Source organism: Protopterus annectens, chromosome 3.part0, assembly GCF_019279795.1.
Source record: "Protopterus annectens isolate FY-2018-M chromosome 3.part0, PAN1.0, whole genome shotgun sequence".
NCBI classification, from domain to species: domain Eukaryota; kingdom Metazoa; phylum Chordata; order Ceratodontiformes; family Protopteridae; genus Protopterus; species Protopterus annectens.
Window position 1 is genome coordinate 1,798,085,430 of NC_056731.1, and position 16,688 is coordinate 1,798,102,117.

Consider the following 16,688-nt stretch of genomic DNA (forward strand, 5'->3'; position numbering starts at 1 on the left):
AACATCACTATCACACTGACAAACAGAACTGTGTGTAAGACAGTAAGCTCTAGCCCACCACTGTTCCCATGGTGAAATGTATGAAAATGTACAGCCATATACCTTAATGTTTTTTACTACTGATATCCCTCACATGTTGTAACAGCCTAGCTTAAAAACATTTAATACCCCTTCCCCATAAAATATATTGCAAAGGCATATAACAGTGTTTTCCATACACTGACCTCTGGACTGTACAAGGTCACACACTTTTTGTCCAGCTTTACCCCTCATATATATGGAGTCTACCCCACAATTTGTGTGGGAGTCCACAGCATCACTGGAATGATAGCAGGAAAGCCAGCACTAAATAATGATAGGCCATTACCTAACAACCTCTTACTACATGACATCTGGACAAAGACTGGTATATATGTGGAGGACATTGGCTGGAACACAGGGCCATATTTGCAATATTGCGGTTATACACTGTGAAAGTTGCTGGTGTTACAGGATTGGTTGCAATATACCCTTACTCAGGAATATGAAGTCAGAAACACAAATGGATGTTGCCATGTACTGATAGCAATCAATGGAGGGAATGCCACTGATATTTCAAAGACAAGACCTGTGTGGTGAACAGACAAAACATAACAGCCAATCTTCTGGCCATCATGTGGATAGGCCTACAGTTGAGAGCTATGCAGAGAGACTGCATTCCATGCAAAACTAGCATGTACACACAAACCCTGTAAAACTAGCAGTATTCAATGCATATAACAGCAATACTCACACTGTCCATAGGTCTGGAACCTTATAGAAACATGTAGTTGGCCTGTGTCCACAAGTCCTGTTGTAAGAGGTCTTGCTACCTGCTGTCTGTAACACTGCTGCCCACACACAGGAAAGATGTCTTCCATAAAGGCAAGGTAAAGGGACAACACCCACATGATGTAGTCATTTATAGTAGTGGGTTGCTATGACATTGGCTATTGGAAGTACTACACAGCTGGCTGCATGCAGTTAGTAAGTGGGGAACACCAATAGGTGCAGAGGCCATCACCTGATCTTGAGCATCACCTACAAAAGCCATGCTGCAACCTTTTCAAACCAGCTTGATCCCTGTAGTGAAGAGAGAGAGAGAGACAAAAACAAAAATAATATTAAAAAATAATAATACTACAAACAAAAAAACAAGGAAGATATCCAAGTGGTACACAGAAGAGAGCACAATAATAAAAGAAGTATGTGAACCCTGCATGCATGTAACTGAATGTAGTACTTGGTCTGTAATAATGGGATAGATGATGTTGAAAGATTTATATGTGCCATCAAGACTTGTTGCTGTAATGATGTCCTGCTGAACAACTGCTACAGACATAACATCTGGCGCTGTGGGCAGTGGGCCATACCTGTCAACTGTGCAGATCTGCACAGAATGACAAGATCTAAGCCATCATAGTGTTTGTTCTATTCTTCCAAGCGTGTATATTAATATTAGTTAATGAAGTCATGATAGACATATTAGTTTCAGACCCCACCACCTTCAGAACAGTTATGGTAATGTGAAATGTATCATGCACAAACTTCATAGGTTTTCAATAGGCTTAACTACGATCTGTCCCTATATATCTCCCTGTAATGTTAGGCTGTGTCCACATGTAACGCTCTGTTTTGTAGCAAGGCAGAACAGTGCAGCTGTGGAGGAAGGAGGTTCAGAGTGTGGACCCAATGTTTGAATGCACTCTCTCTCTCTCTCTCTCTCTCTCTTTCTATATATATATATATATATATATATATATATATATATATATATATATATATATATATAGACATGTATGTCCACATATATACAGATATATATATATATATATATATATATATATATATATATATATATAAATATATAAATATATATATATATATGTATAGGTTCCTGACCCAGAGACTCCTCAGACTCTAGAATAGACTGCCCATACATGTCAAGCAGAGCACCTCTTTGGACCTCTTCAAAAGGAACCTTGATGACTGTATGGGAGATAGGAAATTCATCCCAGGAATCACGTCAGTTGCCCTGCTAGACAGGGGTCCAGGGAAGTAAGTACTGTGGGAAGAAATAGCCAGAGAATTGTTATGGCTAGGCTTGTATAGGCCCTAGGGCCGATAGCCTAGTACCATCCTATGAAACTATGAACTTATATATATATATATATATATATTTGTGTGTGTGTGTGTGTGTGTGTGTGTATGTCTACATATATACAAACACACATACACACACACACACACACACACACACACACACACACACACACACACACACACACACACACACACACACACACACACACACACACACACACACACACACACACACACACACACACACACACACACACACATATATATATAAGTACATTTTCCCTACTGTTGAATGACTGTGCTGCATGATATGTTTGAGAAAACATCACACATATCTGCAGCACAGATGGCTTACTGGTAAATTGATGTGGCTATGGTGTGCAGGGTCCTGGGTTAGACACTTGGAAGGGATGATAATTTATTTGCTGGCCAGAACAAGGGCTGTTGGATACAGAGTGATTAAGGCACCTGTAAGCAGTTGTAAGTGGGTGCAAAATGGACAGTTATGTATGGTGTAAAATTTGTGATGGGAACAGATTGCCCTTTTTTTGTTAAGATAAGAGTGGGATGTTGGGGAATGATAGTAGGTATATTTGGGGAGGTTGGTTGGGTCAGAAGACAGACAAGAGAGACAAAACAGCATAAACGGACAGTATATGACACGTGGTGGGTAAACACCTTGGACGGGGAGGGGTGTTTGGAAATTGGAAGCCCATGAGCCCCCAAATGGAAACAGTGAGACTGAGGTCCCCACCCATGGGCTGTCACCACTGCACCTTCATGGTCCTCAAGGTGGCTGTGCTTGGGGCTGAGCAGAAGGGGCAGGCTGACCCTCTAATGGTGTCATGAGGACCTCAAGGTGGTGTAGAAGATCCCCCAATTCTCTGCGAAACTCCCTATGCACCAGACCCTGGACCTGACTTCAGGTGACAGGATCCTGTCTGTGCTCACTCCTGGCGGGGGAGCGAGCACCATCCCCTGAGGTGGTTTCAGCTGAAGGTAGTGCAGGACCAGCAGATGAGGAGGTCCCGGGTTGGGTCCCAGATATACTGTGGCCTAGTGCCATGGCCAGATGAGGTAGGAGATGTGGTTCTGCTGGGAACAGCCTTCCCATGCTATTGTGTTGCAGTTTTAGAACATATGAGGGTAGTAGTAGTCAACACAATCCAGGATTAGTTATAACAGCATACATAGATATTCCCATTGACCCAAAACAACAGATTTGGAACAGTTGCATAGCAAACAGAACACAGGCATATGTAATACCACACTAGCCATTACAATGGCATGCAGGTTACATTGTTAGCAACAGGCCACCGATGATATTGTTTCAACATAGAACATGAATAGAAACACATTTCAATATTTGTTGCACAACAGGGTATATGTCCCAATAGTAGGTTTGGTGTAAACATACCCATTGATTTGTGTGTTCAGATTATTGTTGCAGATATTGTGGGGAGGAGAGAGAGATGTCAATTAGCAACTATTATATCCTTGTAGTATGAGGTCCTCAGACTTTTTTTCTTGTTTATGTCTTCCAGGTACCATGTCACGGGAGTGTTTCCCTGCTTATACTCCACAGGAGAATTAAGTACTAATCAACTACCTCGTGCATCACCACAGAACCCTCTTTGGGCATATGGCTCATGATCTGTAGGAGAGGACTGCTTTGTGAAATGACCTCATCCACAGGGTAAATGATGTAGGCCTGCATAACTGCAGTTATGAGCAGGTGCAACATTGTTGCACTGACCTCATAGGCCACAACTGTCTGCAGTGTACTGCTGCAGTTAGGAGGGACCAGCTAGCCACAGGTGGGGGGGTCATGCCATCCAGCCCCAACTGACAGATGCTGAGGAGCTCCTCGCCAGCCTTGGGGCACCTGCCCACCAGCCAAGCCAAGAACCTGATGATAGCATTGTGGAGGTGGGTGCTACCCACACAATGGACAATATGCATGCGATAAGCATGCAGGTAAGAGATAAGTCCCCAGGGCACATTAGTAGACCACTGTTGCTTATCCATCTTCATCTGTAAAGTATCTTCATGCATATGTCAGATAACATAGTCTGTTGCTGCAGTGTAGTAATGAACAGATGTGCATAATCTCTAGCATTGTGGGTTTGTACTGTTGTACTGAAATGCTGCTCCCACCCTATACCAATGCCACAGGTGTGGCTACTGACATTACATCTCTCACACAACTATGTAGGTCCTTCTGATGTCAGATAACATAGTCTGTTGCTGCAGTGTAGTAATGAACAGATATGCATAATCTCTAGCATTGTGGGTTTGTACTGTTGTACTGAAATGCTGCTCCCGCCCTATACAAATGCCACAGGTGTGGCTACTGACATTACATCTCTCACACAACTTTGTAGGTCCTTCTGATACACCTCTGGGGCAGCAGCCTGTAGCTGGTGAGTATGGAGTTTCTTTTGTTTGGTTTGCCAATACACCGGTCATGTTATGGCCATGGTATTTGCCATGCACACATTTAACACACCTACCTATAATGCATGCTGTACATGTTGACTTATTGTTGCTGTTAACTGTACTACATCACAGTGGTCACCATGGTGGCATATCTGAAGGATATGTAAGAGTCCTGCAGTATAACTAACAATCTGTCAGTGCAAGATGTGTGGAAAGAGATGAACATAATGGTGGGACAAATGGCCTATGGTAGGGGCATGTCTGAAACAGTACCCTTATACAGTGGCTACAACAGTGTATATACCACTATTACAATGGCAACTGTTACAGATCTACACAATGGCATATCACAATACCACATTCCACAACCTTTACAACCTGTAATGTAATCCTAACATGAGCAATGAATGTGTAATATGGAATCCTATGTTAGGACAACAAATATGGGGAATACATACCTTAACAAACACTGGAAGCATATGTCTGCACACACTCCAAATAACATATTGTGGAAGCAACTTTTGAAGTATTGACAACATTCACTCTTCTTGAGTACACACCTTCCATCAAGTACAGGTTCTCAATGTCACACCAAGTAATGGTCTGCTGTCCAAGAAGTATGCCCATGACATTTGCCCACTCACCTGCAACAGAGGCAGCTGTGGCTTGCACACATCTTACAAACCATGGAATGCAGCCTATATCTAAATGGTAGCACTCAGGAATGAGAGACCTAGCCTTACCTCACCATTGCATATACCATGGCAAACAGTGCAGACAGTCATGTATGTGACAATGAAGTATGGGACAACATTAATGTAGGAAATAAACAGATGCCCATCCTAGACACATGACAACACATGTTGCAAACTGGTCATGGAGGCTGCCCAGAAACATGCAGCAGCACTAAGGGACTTGAAGGAATGTCTAGCAAGTACTGCCTGTGCAGTAACTGTGTCGACAATTGCCTGGACTCTGCATAAGTGTGGCCTATGGGTTAGGGTAATCAGATGGAAGAGTCGTTCCACAGGAAACATCATCTATGGCTCTCTACAGGTAGCATATGCATAACATCAAGTCTCCCAAAGGATTGTGTTGCAATGTGTAATGGTGTACCGAGACCAAGGCTGAAACCTACAAACAGTATTAATAAAGATACATGTGCTGCACAAGCAAAACCTCACTCCACCTCAAGCCCACCATCCCCATCTGTACCTTGTTGGTGCCAGTGTACACCTTTAAGTTTGCTGTTCATTAGCAGGAACTAGGTCAGTAGACACGGTGTTCTGCATTTGGGACACTGCAAAATGACACTCATGTGTGGCCCATAGTTGTCAAGCATCTGCAAAAAGGCTGAGGATCGGTAGGGGTGTCATCCTAAAACGCAACAGTGAACTGAAGCATACATCCAAAGCTCACTAAGAATGGCTGTATCTGAACACAGTCAAGGTCATGAATTGTGCCAGATATAACCCTGACGCCACAGCAGTAGTGAAGGCACTGTGTGACCTCCAAGGGCTGTGCACATGAGCTGACCTTGCAATCTGGCAGAGTTGGGGGACATTTATAGGGTGGAGTGACAAAATGATGGCAAGTGAAGATGGGCCATGCTAGTATACCCCTTCCAGGAATAGTGACTGCTGTAGTTCACTTAACAGGTGCTGCAACAAACCATCATGTTAAGGGTGTGCACACTTCTGCAACCCACATATTGTATGCATCTCAATCAGCATCTGCACAACTAAAACATTTGTTTGATACTGCATTTGATTGCACAGGTCATATGTCACATATCAAGTGTGTGTAATGTTAACATATGCAGTATTGTGGCCCCATTGCATATCAGGGAAGAGGGTAGCATGTCAATAGGTGTGTGTACACTCCTCATAGCCACAGTAAGCTTTGAAGGTTGTCAGTGTAATTGGATTTAATTGCTCATATATGCACTGCAGATGATTAGATCTGCAAATCAGAGGTCAGGCATTCACTATTGACATCTGTCCTCATATCATTCCAGGTATGTGTCAGACAAACACAGAGAGGCTGTGAGCAACAGAGCAAACATAACTGCCACACATATACACATTCAGCAATGCTGTGTACACTCATGAGGTATGGTGCACAGAACATGCCAGGATGCTGAACAGGTGCACAGCAATACTGTGTACATGGGTGCAGTGTGTTCCAGGGGAAGGGGCATCACCTACTAACACAACTTATGTATCACAGAGATGTATAATGTTGGTAACAGGGATTGAGTACAGCTGCAGTGCATGCTGTTGAGTGCTGTATGTCATGCATGTTGACAGTTGGGTAATGAGAGGTCTGTGTAATAGCTTTGTATCACCTCACCTGTAAGTGTTTGTGTGTGTGTGTGTGTGTGTGTGTGTGTGTGTGTGTGTGTGTGTGTGTGTGTGTGTGTGTGTGTGTGTGTGTAGAGGTAAGCAATGACATACAGGTCTTAAATTATGTTTTTTATTTTCCCCTCACAGGTGGCGAGGTGGGTCAGGGTCCTTCCTGCAGGCAAACTGATGTTAGTGTCCATACAGACTCTGATGATGATAGGTATGGGGAGGCACAGGCAGGGTTGTCCGGGGCTGAAGCTGTGCCATCGGTTGACATCCCACTGTTATCCACCCCATCCCCGCACACAGTCACATTGCCTATACATATCCCATCACCAGTGGCTATAGATGAGGGACAGTTGGCAGGTAGTGGCATGGGATAGGAGAGTGTGGTGACTATTGCAAGTGTGTCTGTACACAGCAGCCATAGCTGGATGACCGGCGGGTTACCATACAGGCAGATGTACAGGGGTGCTCATAGGAGGGCTGCTGGCCATCATGCCCCTGGCAGAAGTGCCACAGCAGGTGTCACCAGATACATGTTTTGGGCCATCATGGAGGCACAGGCATGTATGGAATGTTATACCAGACAGAGTCTGAGGCTCCAGAGGGCTACGCATTCTGCTGTTATTGACAACATCCATGATCTTGCAGGTGCCCACTGTTATTTTGCAGAGGTCCTGGATAGATGGTTGGATGAGATGGTGGGAATCCTTGACTGTGCAATGTCTGTGTTAGATCATATGGTGGGAGTAGAGAGATGGCCACATGGATGTAGGTCAGCAACACCAACAGGTGGAGGTCTACATGGATGTGCAACAAGTCACAGCTGCTCACCTAGCGGCAGTACTAGCACCAGCACTGCAAGGCGGGTGCTGTCCACACCACAACACAGCAGGCCATGTTCACATGGTCCTGGCCAGTCCCAACAGGGACCCAGATCCAGCAGACATTTGTCATCATCAGGGGAAAGTACCATATCTGGGCTTGTACCTGGTAGTGCCCATGGATCCCCTGGCAGGCACAATTCTCGTGTCTGTGGCCAGAGATGGTGAACTGCACACCCTGCCATGTATAGTCTGCAGCTGTCCAATGAACCCCTGTTATTAACACTGACTGATTGTGGTCTCCATAATGTATTCAGTTTGTGTTGTAGGTGTCTATGTGTCAGCAGGATGTTGGTCTGCTGTTGTTTCCTACAAGGGGTATGGCACTGTGGTGGCACATTGACTGTCATATCCTGGGGACACCTGAACACAAATAACAGGTCTGTATAACAGTTACTGCGTGTGCCACATGGCTGATAGGTTTGAGGGGTGTATACAGGTGAGTGCATGGTGGCTGATGTCAGCAGCCCTTCTACAGTGGACAATGGTAATTGTACTGGGTGGCACACACCACATGTTTGTGCATAATACACACACACACAGAGGCTTTGCTGTTGATGCAATACACAGAGAATACCGTGCACATGGCTGTACTTAACTTTGCAGTGAACCCATTTTAGCCTATGTAATTCTATCAAGATAAAATAGACAAAACATCACATCAGTAAATAATCAGTCTGCTAGTTTAATGTCATTGACGATGGTACTAGCAGGGTATCTGTCCCCTTCACCAATGTAGTGCAATCCTGGAGTTGGTAAACATAGGTGTGCTGGTGTGGGTGGCACAACCCTCCACTTTGGAGGGTGTTGGGTGGTCTAGAATTGCACATAGTGTGATTGACAACTACTTAACCTGTTAACATAAACTGCACAGTATTACAGCAGACTAAGTTTGGGGATACACACAACAATAACCCCAAAGAGGGTGGCTGTGTCCACAACATCCACACCCAACTATATATACCAACTTCAGTATTGCTGTACAACTATACAGTGGGGAAGAGGGCATTTACACATTTACTACTAGTTTTGATGTTATGAATTTCCACAAGATGATTCCTTTGAAATGTTAGCATTTGCCAGTAAGTTCTCAGACAGATGACCTCCTGGGACATGTATTTTCTGGAAACTGAAGTAGATCCCTTCACATACTCACACACTTACTTGGCAACACTGAGAGTAGCACCCCTACCTAGGTAATTATTGCTACTAATGTGCTTGGCCTTAATTGCACACACCACACAGCTTTTAGGATGAGGTGTGTCTCAAGTTTCTTGTTAAGTGAAGAACATTACCAGGCCTTGTACAGTATGGTAATGGGAGATATACTGGGTGTTAATGAGCAATACATAGTATGACATACTGTCATATACACATTGGCAAACACATAACAGTCACAGACACATCTGAGAGACCTGGGTTTATCAGTGCTAACTACCTTGTCAGTGAGTCCATTCTGTTACAGATAATTTGCACACAGCACATGGATCATTGAGCTGGATAGTGTAATCAGTCACCTGTATGGTTGATGGTGACATTGGTCCTCATACAGTGGACATTGGGACATGTACTGGGGGGTACCATGGTGTAAAGACAGTATATCCAGCATCTACACCTCACATTGGATATTTTACTGACTGAAACCCATGATAATACTCTGACATACCCACAATCACACATTGAATAGGACTGCAATACAACCCCTTGTCTATCTCATCAGTGCTACTACAGGGATATGGATTTATTGCACATGCCACAGGGATAGTAGGGTGATGATTTGTCATGGCACTCCTAATGTCAGCAACATCACTATCCCTTATACTGTATGGCCAGGTGTATTGTATTTGGAGAATGTGGCCTCAGAATGCTGTATCCTACAAATATACACACTTGCACACATACACTCACTTGCCAGGACTCAGAGGGTAACCCATGCCTATCTACCCATTTGTACAATAGTGTTGTGCTGATACTGCAAGCTCCAGGTAGCCCATAGGGTGAAGAGTGTAACAAGGTACATTTAATGTCCATTACAGCAGCAGCCATTTCTGACTATGGCAATGGGGGTGTAGTGTGTGAGAAGGCCCTCAGGGTATTATCAACTACAAGTTTACAAACACTCAGACACTGTTATTCTCAGTAATTGTGCACTGACACATTTATCAGTACTGGGGTCCATAGGTGCAAGTGTTCCTAAGTGTGTACCAGGATATTGTCCATGGAGAGATGAGAAGAGTAAGGGATGTGGGTACAGTGGTATCATGCCACCTGACATTTGTCAGCAGGCCATCTATCAACTGATGCCACATGACTGCTCCTCAGGGTGAGAGTTAAATGCAACATCCAGTCATCTGGTTGTCTCTTGCAGAGGGTCAGTGAGGTGCTCCAATTGACATGTATGCAACATATATTACATAACATGGCCAGTATTTGGGTTGGAGACCTGTACCCAAGCATGTTCTGTTGACTGTCATAGTCTAGTTGAGGTATCCATGTCATGTGGTGCACACAGGGTGGGGTTTCCTAGCTGTGGCATTCATACCACAGCTGGGCAGACATGTCAGTGTCAGTCAAACATAGACTGCCTGTAAGCAGCCAAGATGGATACATGACATCTGCACATCTGTACAGAGGACAGACAAAAATCAGCTAGCCAACAGGTTATACATTAGGATGAATGTTTTGACAGACAGACATATGAAACTGATAGGTATGCCTTTATTACATGACAGCAGCCCTCAATGACATGTCCTATACACATAGTAGTCTACAGCTAATATCCACATATCAGATCAATATCCAGCAGCAAATACTTAATAACATACAGCTCATAAACCAAGAACCCGATAGTCAGTACTCAGAGTCCAGCTTTGCATGCAGGGGTGTATGGTTCCAGTACTACAATCTGCAATCTACTGTTACTTGGGAAAACCCTGCTAACAGTAGTAACATAATGATACAATACATGTAAGTGTAACTTCATATATCCTGGGATACTACCCATGTATGAAACACATACAAATGGAAAAGATTGTTGTACTATCCATATATATTCAGTTGTCCCATACAGTATACTCACACCCCTTGCTACTGTAATGACAGCACATAGAAGCATGTCATGTACATGGAATTAAATACACTGATTAAAGATGCCATTACCCTGCTATTTCATCAGACTGGAAAGTGATCACTGGTTACCAGGGCTGAGCCATGCTTTGCAGGTATAAGCATTGCTTAAATATAAAGGCTAAGCGGATTTGTGCACCGGTAAGTGAAGCCTACACGGTGTAAGTGCCTATTCATTTAACCGTAAGTTAGCACCGCTTACTGTTGGGCAAACCTGCGCAAACCCACTTAAAGCTACTCAAAACTGTCTTAACCACTCTGTATCCAACAGTCCTTGTTCTGCCTAGCAACAAAATAAACAACCCTTGCAGGTCTTGAACCCAGGACCCTGTACACTGTAGTCACAGCAGCTAACCACTAAGCTATCACAGCTGTGAAAACGTTTGTTGTTTTGATCAATATATCTGTCAGTACAAATACTGAATAGTAGTGAACAACTGCTTTGACTTCTACAATTGTGTAATACTTGTTAGAGAGAGTAGTGTTGAATCAGTATGTTGTTATATCTAAATATACACATATCCGGTAAATATGATGGGATACATCTGGAAAGGTATAAACAACACTCATGTTTACACATAACAAGGATATGGATATATATATATATATATATATATATGTATATATATATATATATATATATATATATATATATACATATATATATATATATATCTATACATATGTAGATATATGTATACATGTACATACACATACACACACACACATATATATATATCTATATTTTTATATATATAGATATATATATATATATATATATGTATAAAAAATCTGTGTATATGGGTCACTGTATATATATATATATATATATATATATATATATATATATATATATATATATATATGTGTGTGTGTGTTTGTGTATAAAAAAATCTGTGTATATGGGTCACTGTTGAAACATCAAATTCACAAACTATCGAAAATGGGTTTCCCAAACACTATTCAGCAAATAAACACTTTACCGAAAAATCAGTCAACCAAAACGCAAACCATCGAATCTAAATGTAGCGAATGTTGAAGACAAACCCAAAGTGCAACCTCACAGCAAAACCAAAACAAACCCATTCCGTGTGACTCCCGTGACATGATTCAAAATAAAGTTCACATTTTCAATAAATCAGCAATTGCACACACAAAGTCCATATTAGAATATTCTTCTCTGTGAGAGAAAATAGTTTCAAACTGCTGCTCATGATGTATTAATGCCTTCTTCTTAGGCGACTGCCGACAAGCTGCACTCATACGTAAACGATACTCATCCACTCTATTCTGTTCTCTACATATAGCACACATCACTGTGTATAAATCAGAAACAAACTTCCCTGTCAAACATTTAAAGTGACAATGCCATGCTTCAACAGCATTCTCTGTCCTAGGGAAACACAATTCATTAAGGACACAGACATTCCAAAATTCAAAATGGAATAGTGGTGGAAATCTACTTTGACTCGTAGATCTCGTAGAGAAACACCTCGGTTTCCCTAATAGATACCATTCATCAAAATATTTCAACAATTATTTCCCATCATTAGGGAACGTACTCTTTAACTGGTAATATATCCTTTACATTCAGAAAAGCAAGCGCAGCAAGTTTTTTAACAGCAAGTTGGAAGGAAATATCTCCATTGTAAACTGGCCCTAACCCTAAGGTCTGTAACTTATGCCATAAATTCCTACTGAAGTGAAGAAAACACCCTTTGCAAATCACATCATTGACATTATTCCTAATGCTTCTAATGGCAGCAATCTCAAAATCACAGAGGATATACCATATTGTACTAGTACAATTATTTTCATTGAGCAAGGCAAACACATGGTCCCACATATAAGTATATGCCTTCAGACTCTTTTTGGACATTAAACAAAATACCAATGGCATGATATTTTTGTAAGCCCCACATTTTACTATGCCATGAATGGTATACAATTGAGGGCAAGCTCCTGCTTTAATAAAATACGTTCCGTCCATCAGCCATATGTCTGCTTTTTCTAAATCTTGCAGATTAGTTTTCATAGTAAAAATCACTACAACAGTATCATGATTCTTAATTGTTCTCCTCTTTTGTATGAACGTACTACCTTTCAGCTGAAAGTCTATCACATTCAAATTCACTAGACTTAAACCTGCTTTCTTCGGTTGCCGTTGCAATTTCTTCCTAACTCTTCTTACCTTCTGCAAAAGAGCATGCCTACTGGGTAAACTAGGGGCATACTCTAATGAAGTGGAAGCAATAGCATCATCCACAATAACATAAGGGGCATCACGTGAAAGACTAGCCCTTTCTTTTAGAGCTACAGCAATGCTATACTTTTTTACTTGCGTTGGATCACCTGGATGTTCATGACACACAGATTTTAACAATTCCTCCCCAGACGTAACACACAAAGTGACCACTATACATTTGCATTTCTCAGGCAGCTTCCTAGTACAGCACCGGTACTTTTTACACTTTGTATCCTTCTCTAAATTGTAGGTATATCCATCTAATGCTAGTATTTGTTTACCTCTTTGAGACAGAGTGGTAGTATAGGTTTGACCTAGCACTCCCGGAGGCAACTCTTCCACATTCACCACTGTAAAGGGGTACAATGTACTACGAACAATGGCTTCAATTGTTTAAATACTCTAATAAGGCCAGCTATGCTTTTCGATGATTTGCTGTTCGCTTCAGTGACGTTTCGATAGAGTGTAAATTCGCTAAATTGAGTTTGGGAAACCCATTTTTGATAACTTGTGAATTTGATATTTCAACAGTGACCCATATATATATATATATATATATATATATATATATATATATATATATATATATATATATATATATATATATATATATATATATATATATATATATGGGTCTACCTGACATGGTCGACAGTACATATGGTCGACAGTTCATTTGGCCCCCCACACCCCCCTAACTATATATATCAACTCCAGGATCGCACAACATTGGGGAAGGGGGCAAATCTGTTTGTCGACCAAATGAACTGTCGACCAAATGAGGGTCGACCATATGAACTGTCGACCATGTCAGGTAGACCCATATATATATATATATATATATATATATATATATATGTATAGATATATATATATATATATATATATATATATATATATATATATATATATATATATATATATATATATATATATATATATATATATATATATATATATATATATATGTATATATATATATATATATGTATATATATATATATATATATATATATATATATATATATATATATATATATATATATATATATATATATATATATATATATATATATATATATATATATATATATATATATATATATATATATATATATATATATATATATATATGTGTGTGTGTGTGTGTGTGTGTGTGTGTATATATATATATATATATATATATCTATATCTATATATATATATATATATATATATATATATATATATATATATATATAAAACCACCAATATTAACCTGCATGCATTTACACAAATTATATCCACCCCTACCAGGATAGGTAAACCCAACCAAAAAGAAAGCATACTTGACTGGGTACTCATAAATAGTCACCCCCGACTGTATACGTCTGGTACCCCCCTTGATGGCCTAAGCGATCACCTTCGCACATATGTAATTAAGCACAAAGCCATTAATTCCCAACAACCCTTACTCAGAAAGGTTAGAAACAATAAAAACTTTGATCCTGCCAAATTCCAACAAGAACTAAACTCATGTAATTTGTCTATTCTAAAACACCTCCCCTTAGAGGAAGTAGTAGCATACTTTAACAACAAATTCCTTGAGATCCTTGATTTGCATGCACCTGTTCGTTCAAAGAGAACCAAGGCAAAAACTGCGCCATGGCTTTCTAAAGAGTCTAAACTCAAAATTACCCTTAGAAACAAAGCATGGGCTTTATGGCATTCTTCTAAAGACCCCCAAGATCACATTAAATACAGGCAATCCAGGAACAAAACAAAAAATAAATTTTACAAGACAAAAAACAATACTACTGTAATTTGCAGACAGTAAATCAAAATAACCCTCATAAGTTTTGGGCAGGTTTAAATAATCTACTACATCCTGGACAAACTTCAACCCCAATCCTTCTGCTACTATTGATAAAACCCCTGAAGATGTTTCTGACAGTTTTAACCGATTCTTTACTGAGACAATTGAAGCCCTAGCTAGCCAACTACCTCCTAGCTCCCCTGGTCCTGAAAGTAGCACCCCTAGAAACCTACTCGCATTCAGCTTCCAACCAGTCGCCACTTCACTTATCTGCATCTTGATCAAAAAATGAAAACCCACTACACTTTCTGCTGATCAACTCCCTGCCGAGTACCTACAAAAATCAGCTGATGCTATTGCTTACCCCGTCTCAATACTATCAATCAAACCATAGTAGTAGCTAAAATTCCCACCATCTGGAAAATATCCTATGTAATCCCACTTTACAAAGGAGGCAGCTCTACTGAATTCTCCAATTATAGGCCAATAGCTATACTCTCTCCACTTGCAAAGATTATGGAAAAATGTATTCATAGACAACCCATGCACCACCTAATCCAGAATCACCTTATGGCAGACACTCAGCATGTCTTCCATCCTCATCACAGCACTACTTCAGCCCTCTTAGCCTTTACCAACACCATAAACCATAATCGCAACAATAATTATATATCCTCAGACCTCTTGTTGGATCTTTTCAAGGCATTCGATATGGTTGATCACCAACTTTTAATCCACACCCTGCAAACATTCTGTCTGGATACTAGAGCCCTTCATTGGTTTCAATGCTACCTGAATGGTCGACAGCAAGCTGTCCTCTGGCAGAACTAACTCTATAACCTTCTGCCTAACACCCTTGGAGTACCACAAGGCTCTATAATAGGGCCCTTGCTGTTCTCCATCTTCATTAACGACCTTTATACTGTCATCCCAAAAGTCAGCTGTATCTAATATGCTGATGACTCTACTCTGATTTGTTGCAGCAAAGCACTGGTATCAAGCAATAAATCCAAAAACAAGAGCAGTTGAGTTGAAATACCTTTATAACAAACTACTCTGATTTGCTCAGCCACATCTCCAATAGAGTTATGGTCTGCTACCCAGACCACCTTTAATACAATAGAAAACTGGCTTTCTGAATGTCGTCTGATCCTAAATCCCCCAAAAACTAAAATACTGTTATTTTTACCAACACATAGGTCTACCACTTTCACCTTTACCATAAATTCAAATGATGGCACAATAATCTCCCCTGACCCCTCTACAAAACTGTTAGGTGTCATCATAGACAATAATCTAAAATTCGACCTACATGTTAACCAAACTATCAAAACCATCAATAAAAAACTAGGGTCACTTTACAGAATAAAAGCCTTCCTAACCCCTCCAGCTAAAATTGCCATTGCTCGCTCTCACCTTCTTTCAACTCTTCTGTATGCATCCCCTCTACTCTCGAATTTAAACAAGACTGTCCTTAATCAAACTCTCAATTTGCTACAACCACATTGCCAGGTTTGCCACTGGGCTGCCTTTTAGGACACATCCCTGCATCAATCTAAATCTGCTTGGGTGGCTTGAACTACCCAGTCTAATTCAGTATAACCAACTGATTATGGCCTATAAAATCCTCTATAATCCGGGCAATATGCCTGCACTTAAAAATATTATCATCCCCTATAACAATCCTAGACCGCTTCGATCCTCTAACAAACTACTAATTCAGACTAGCA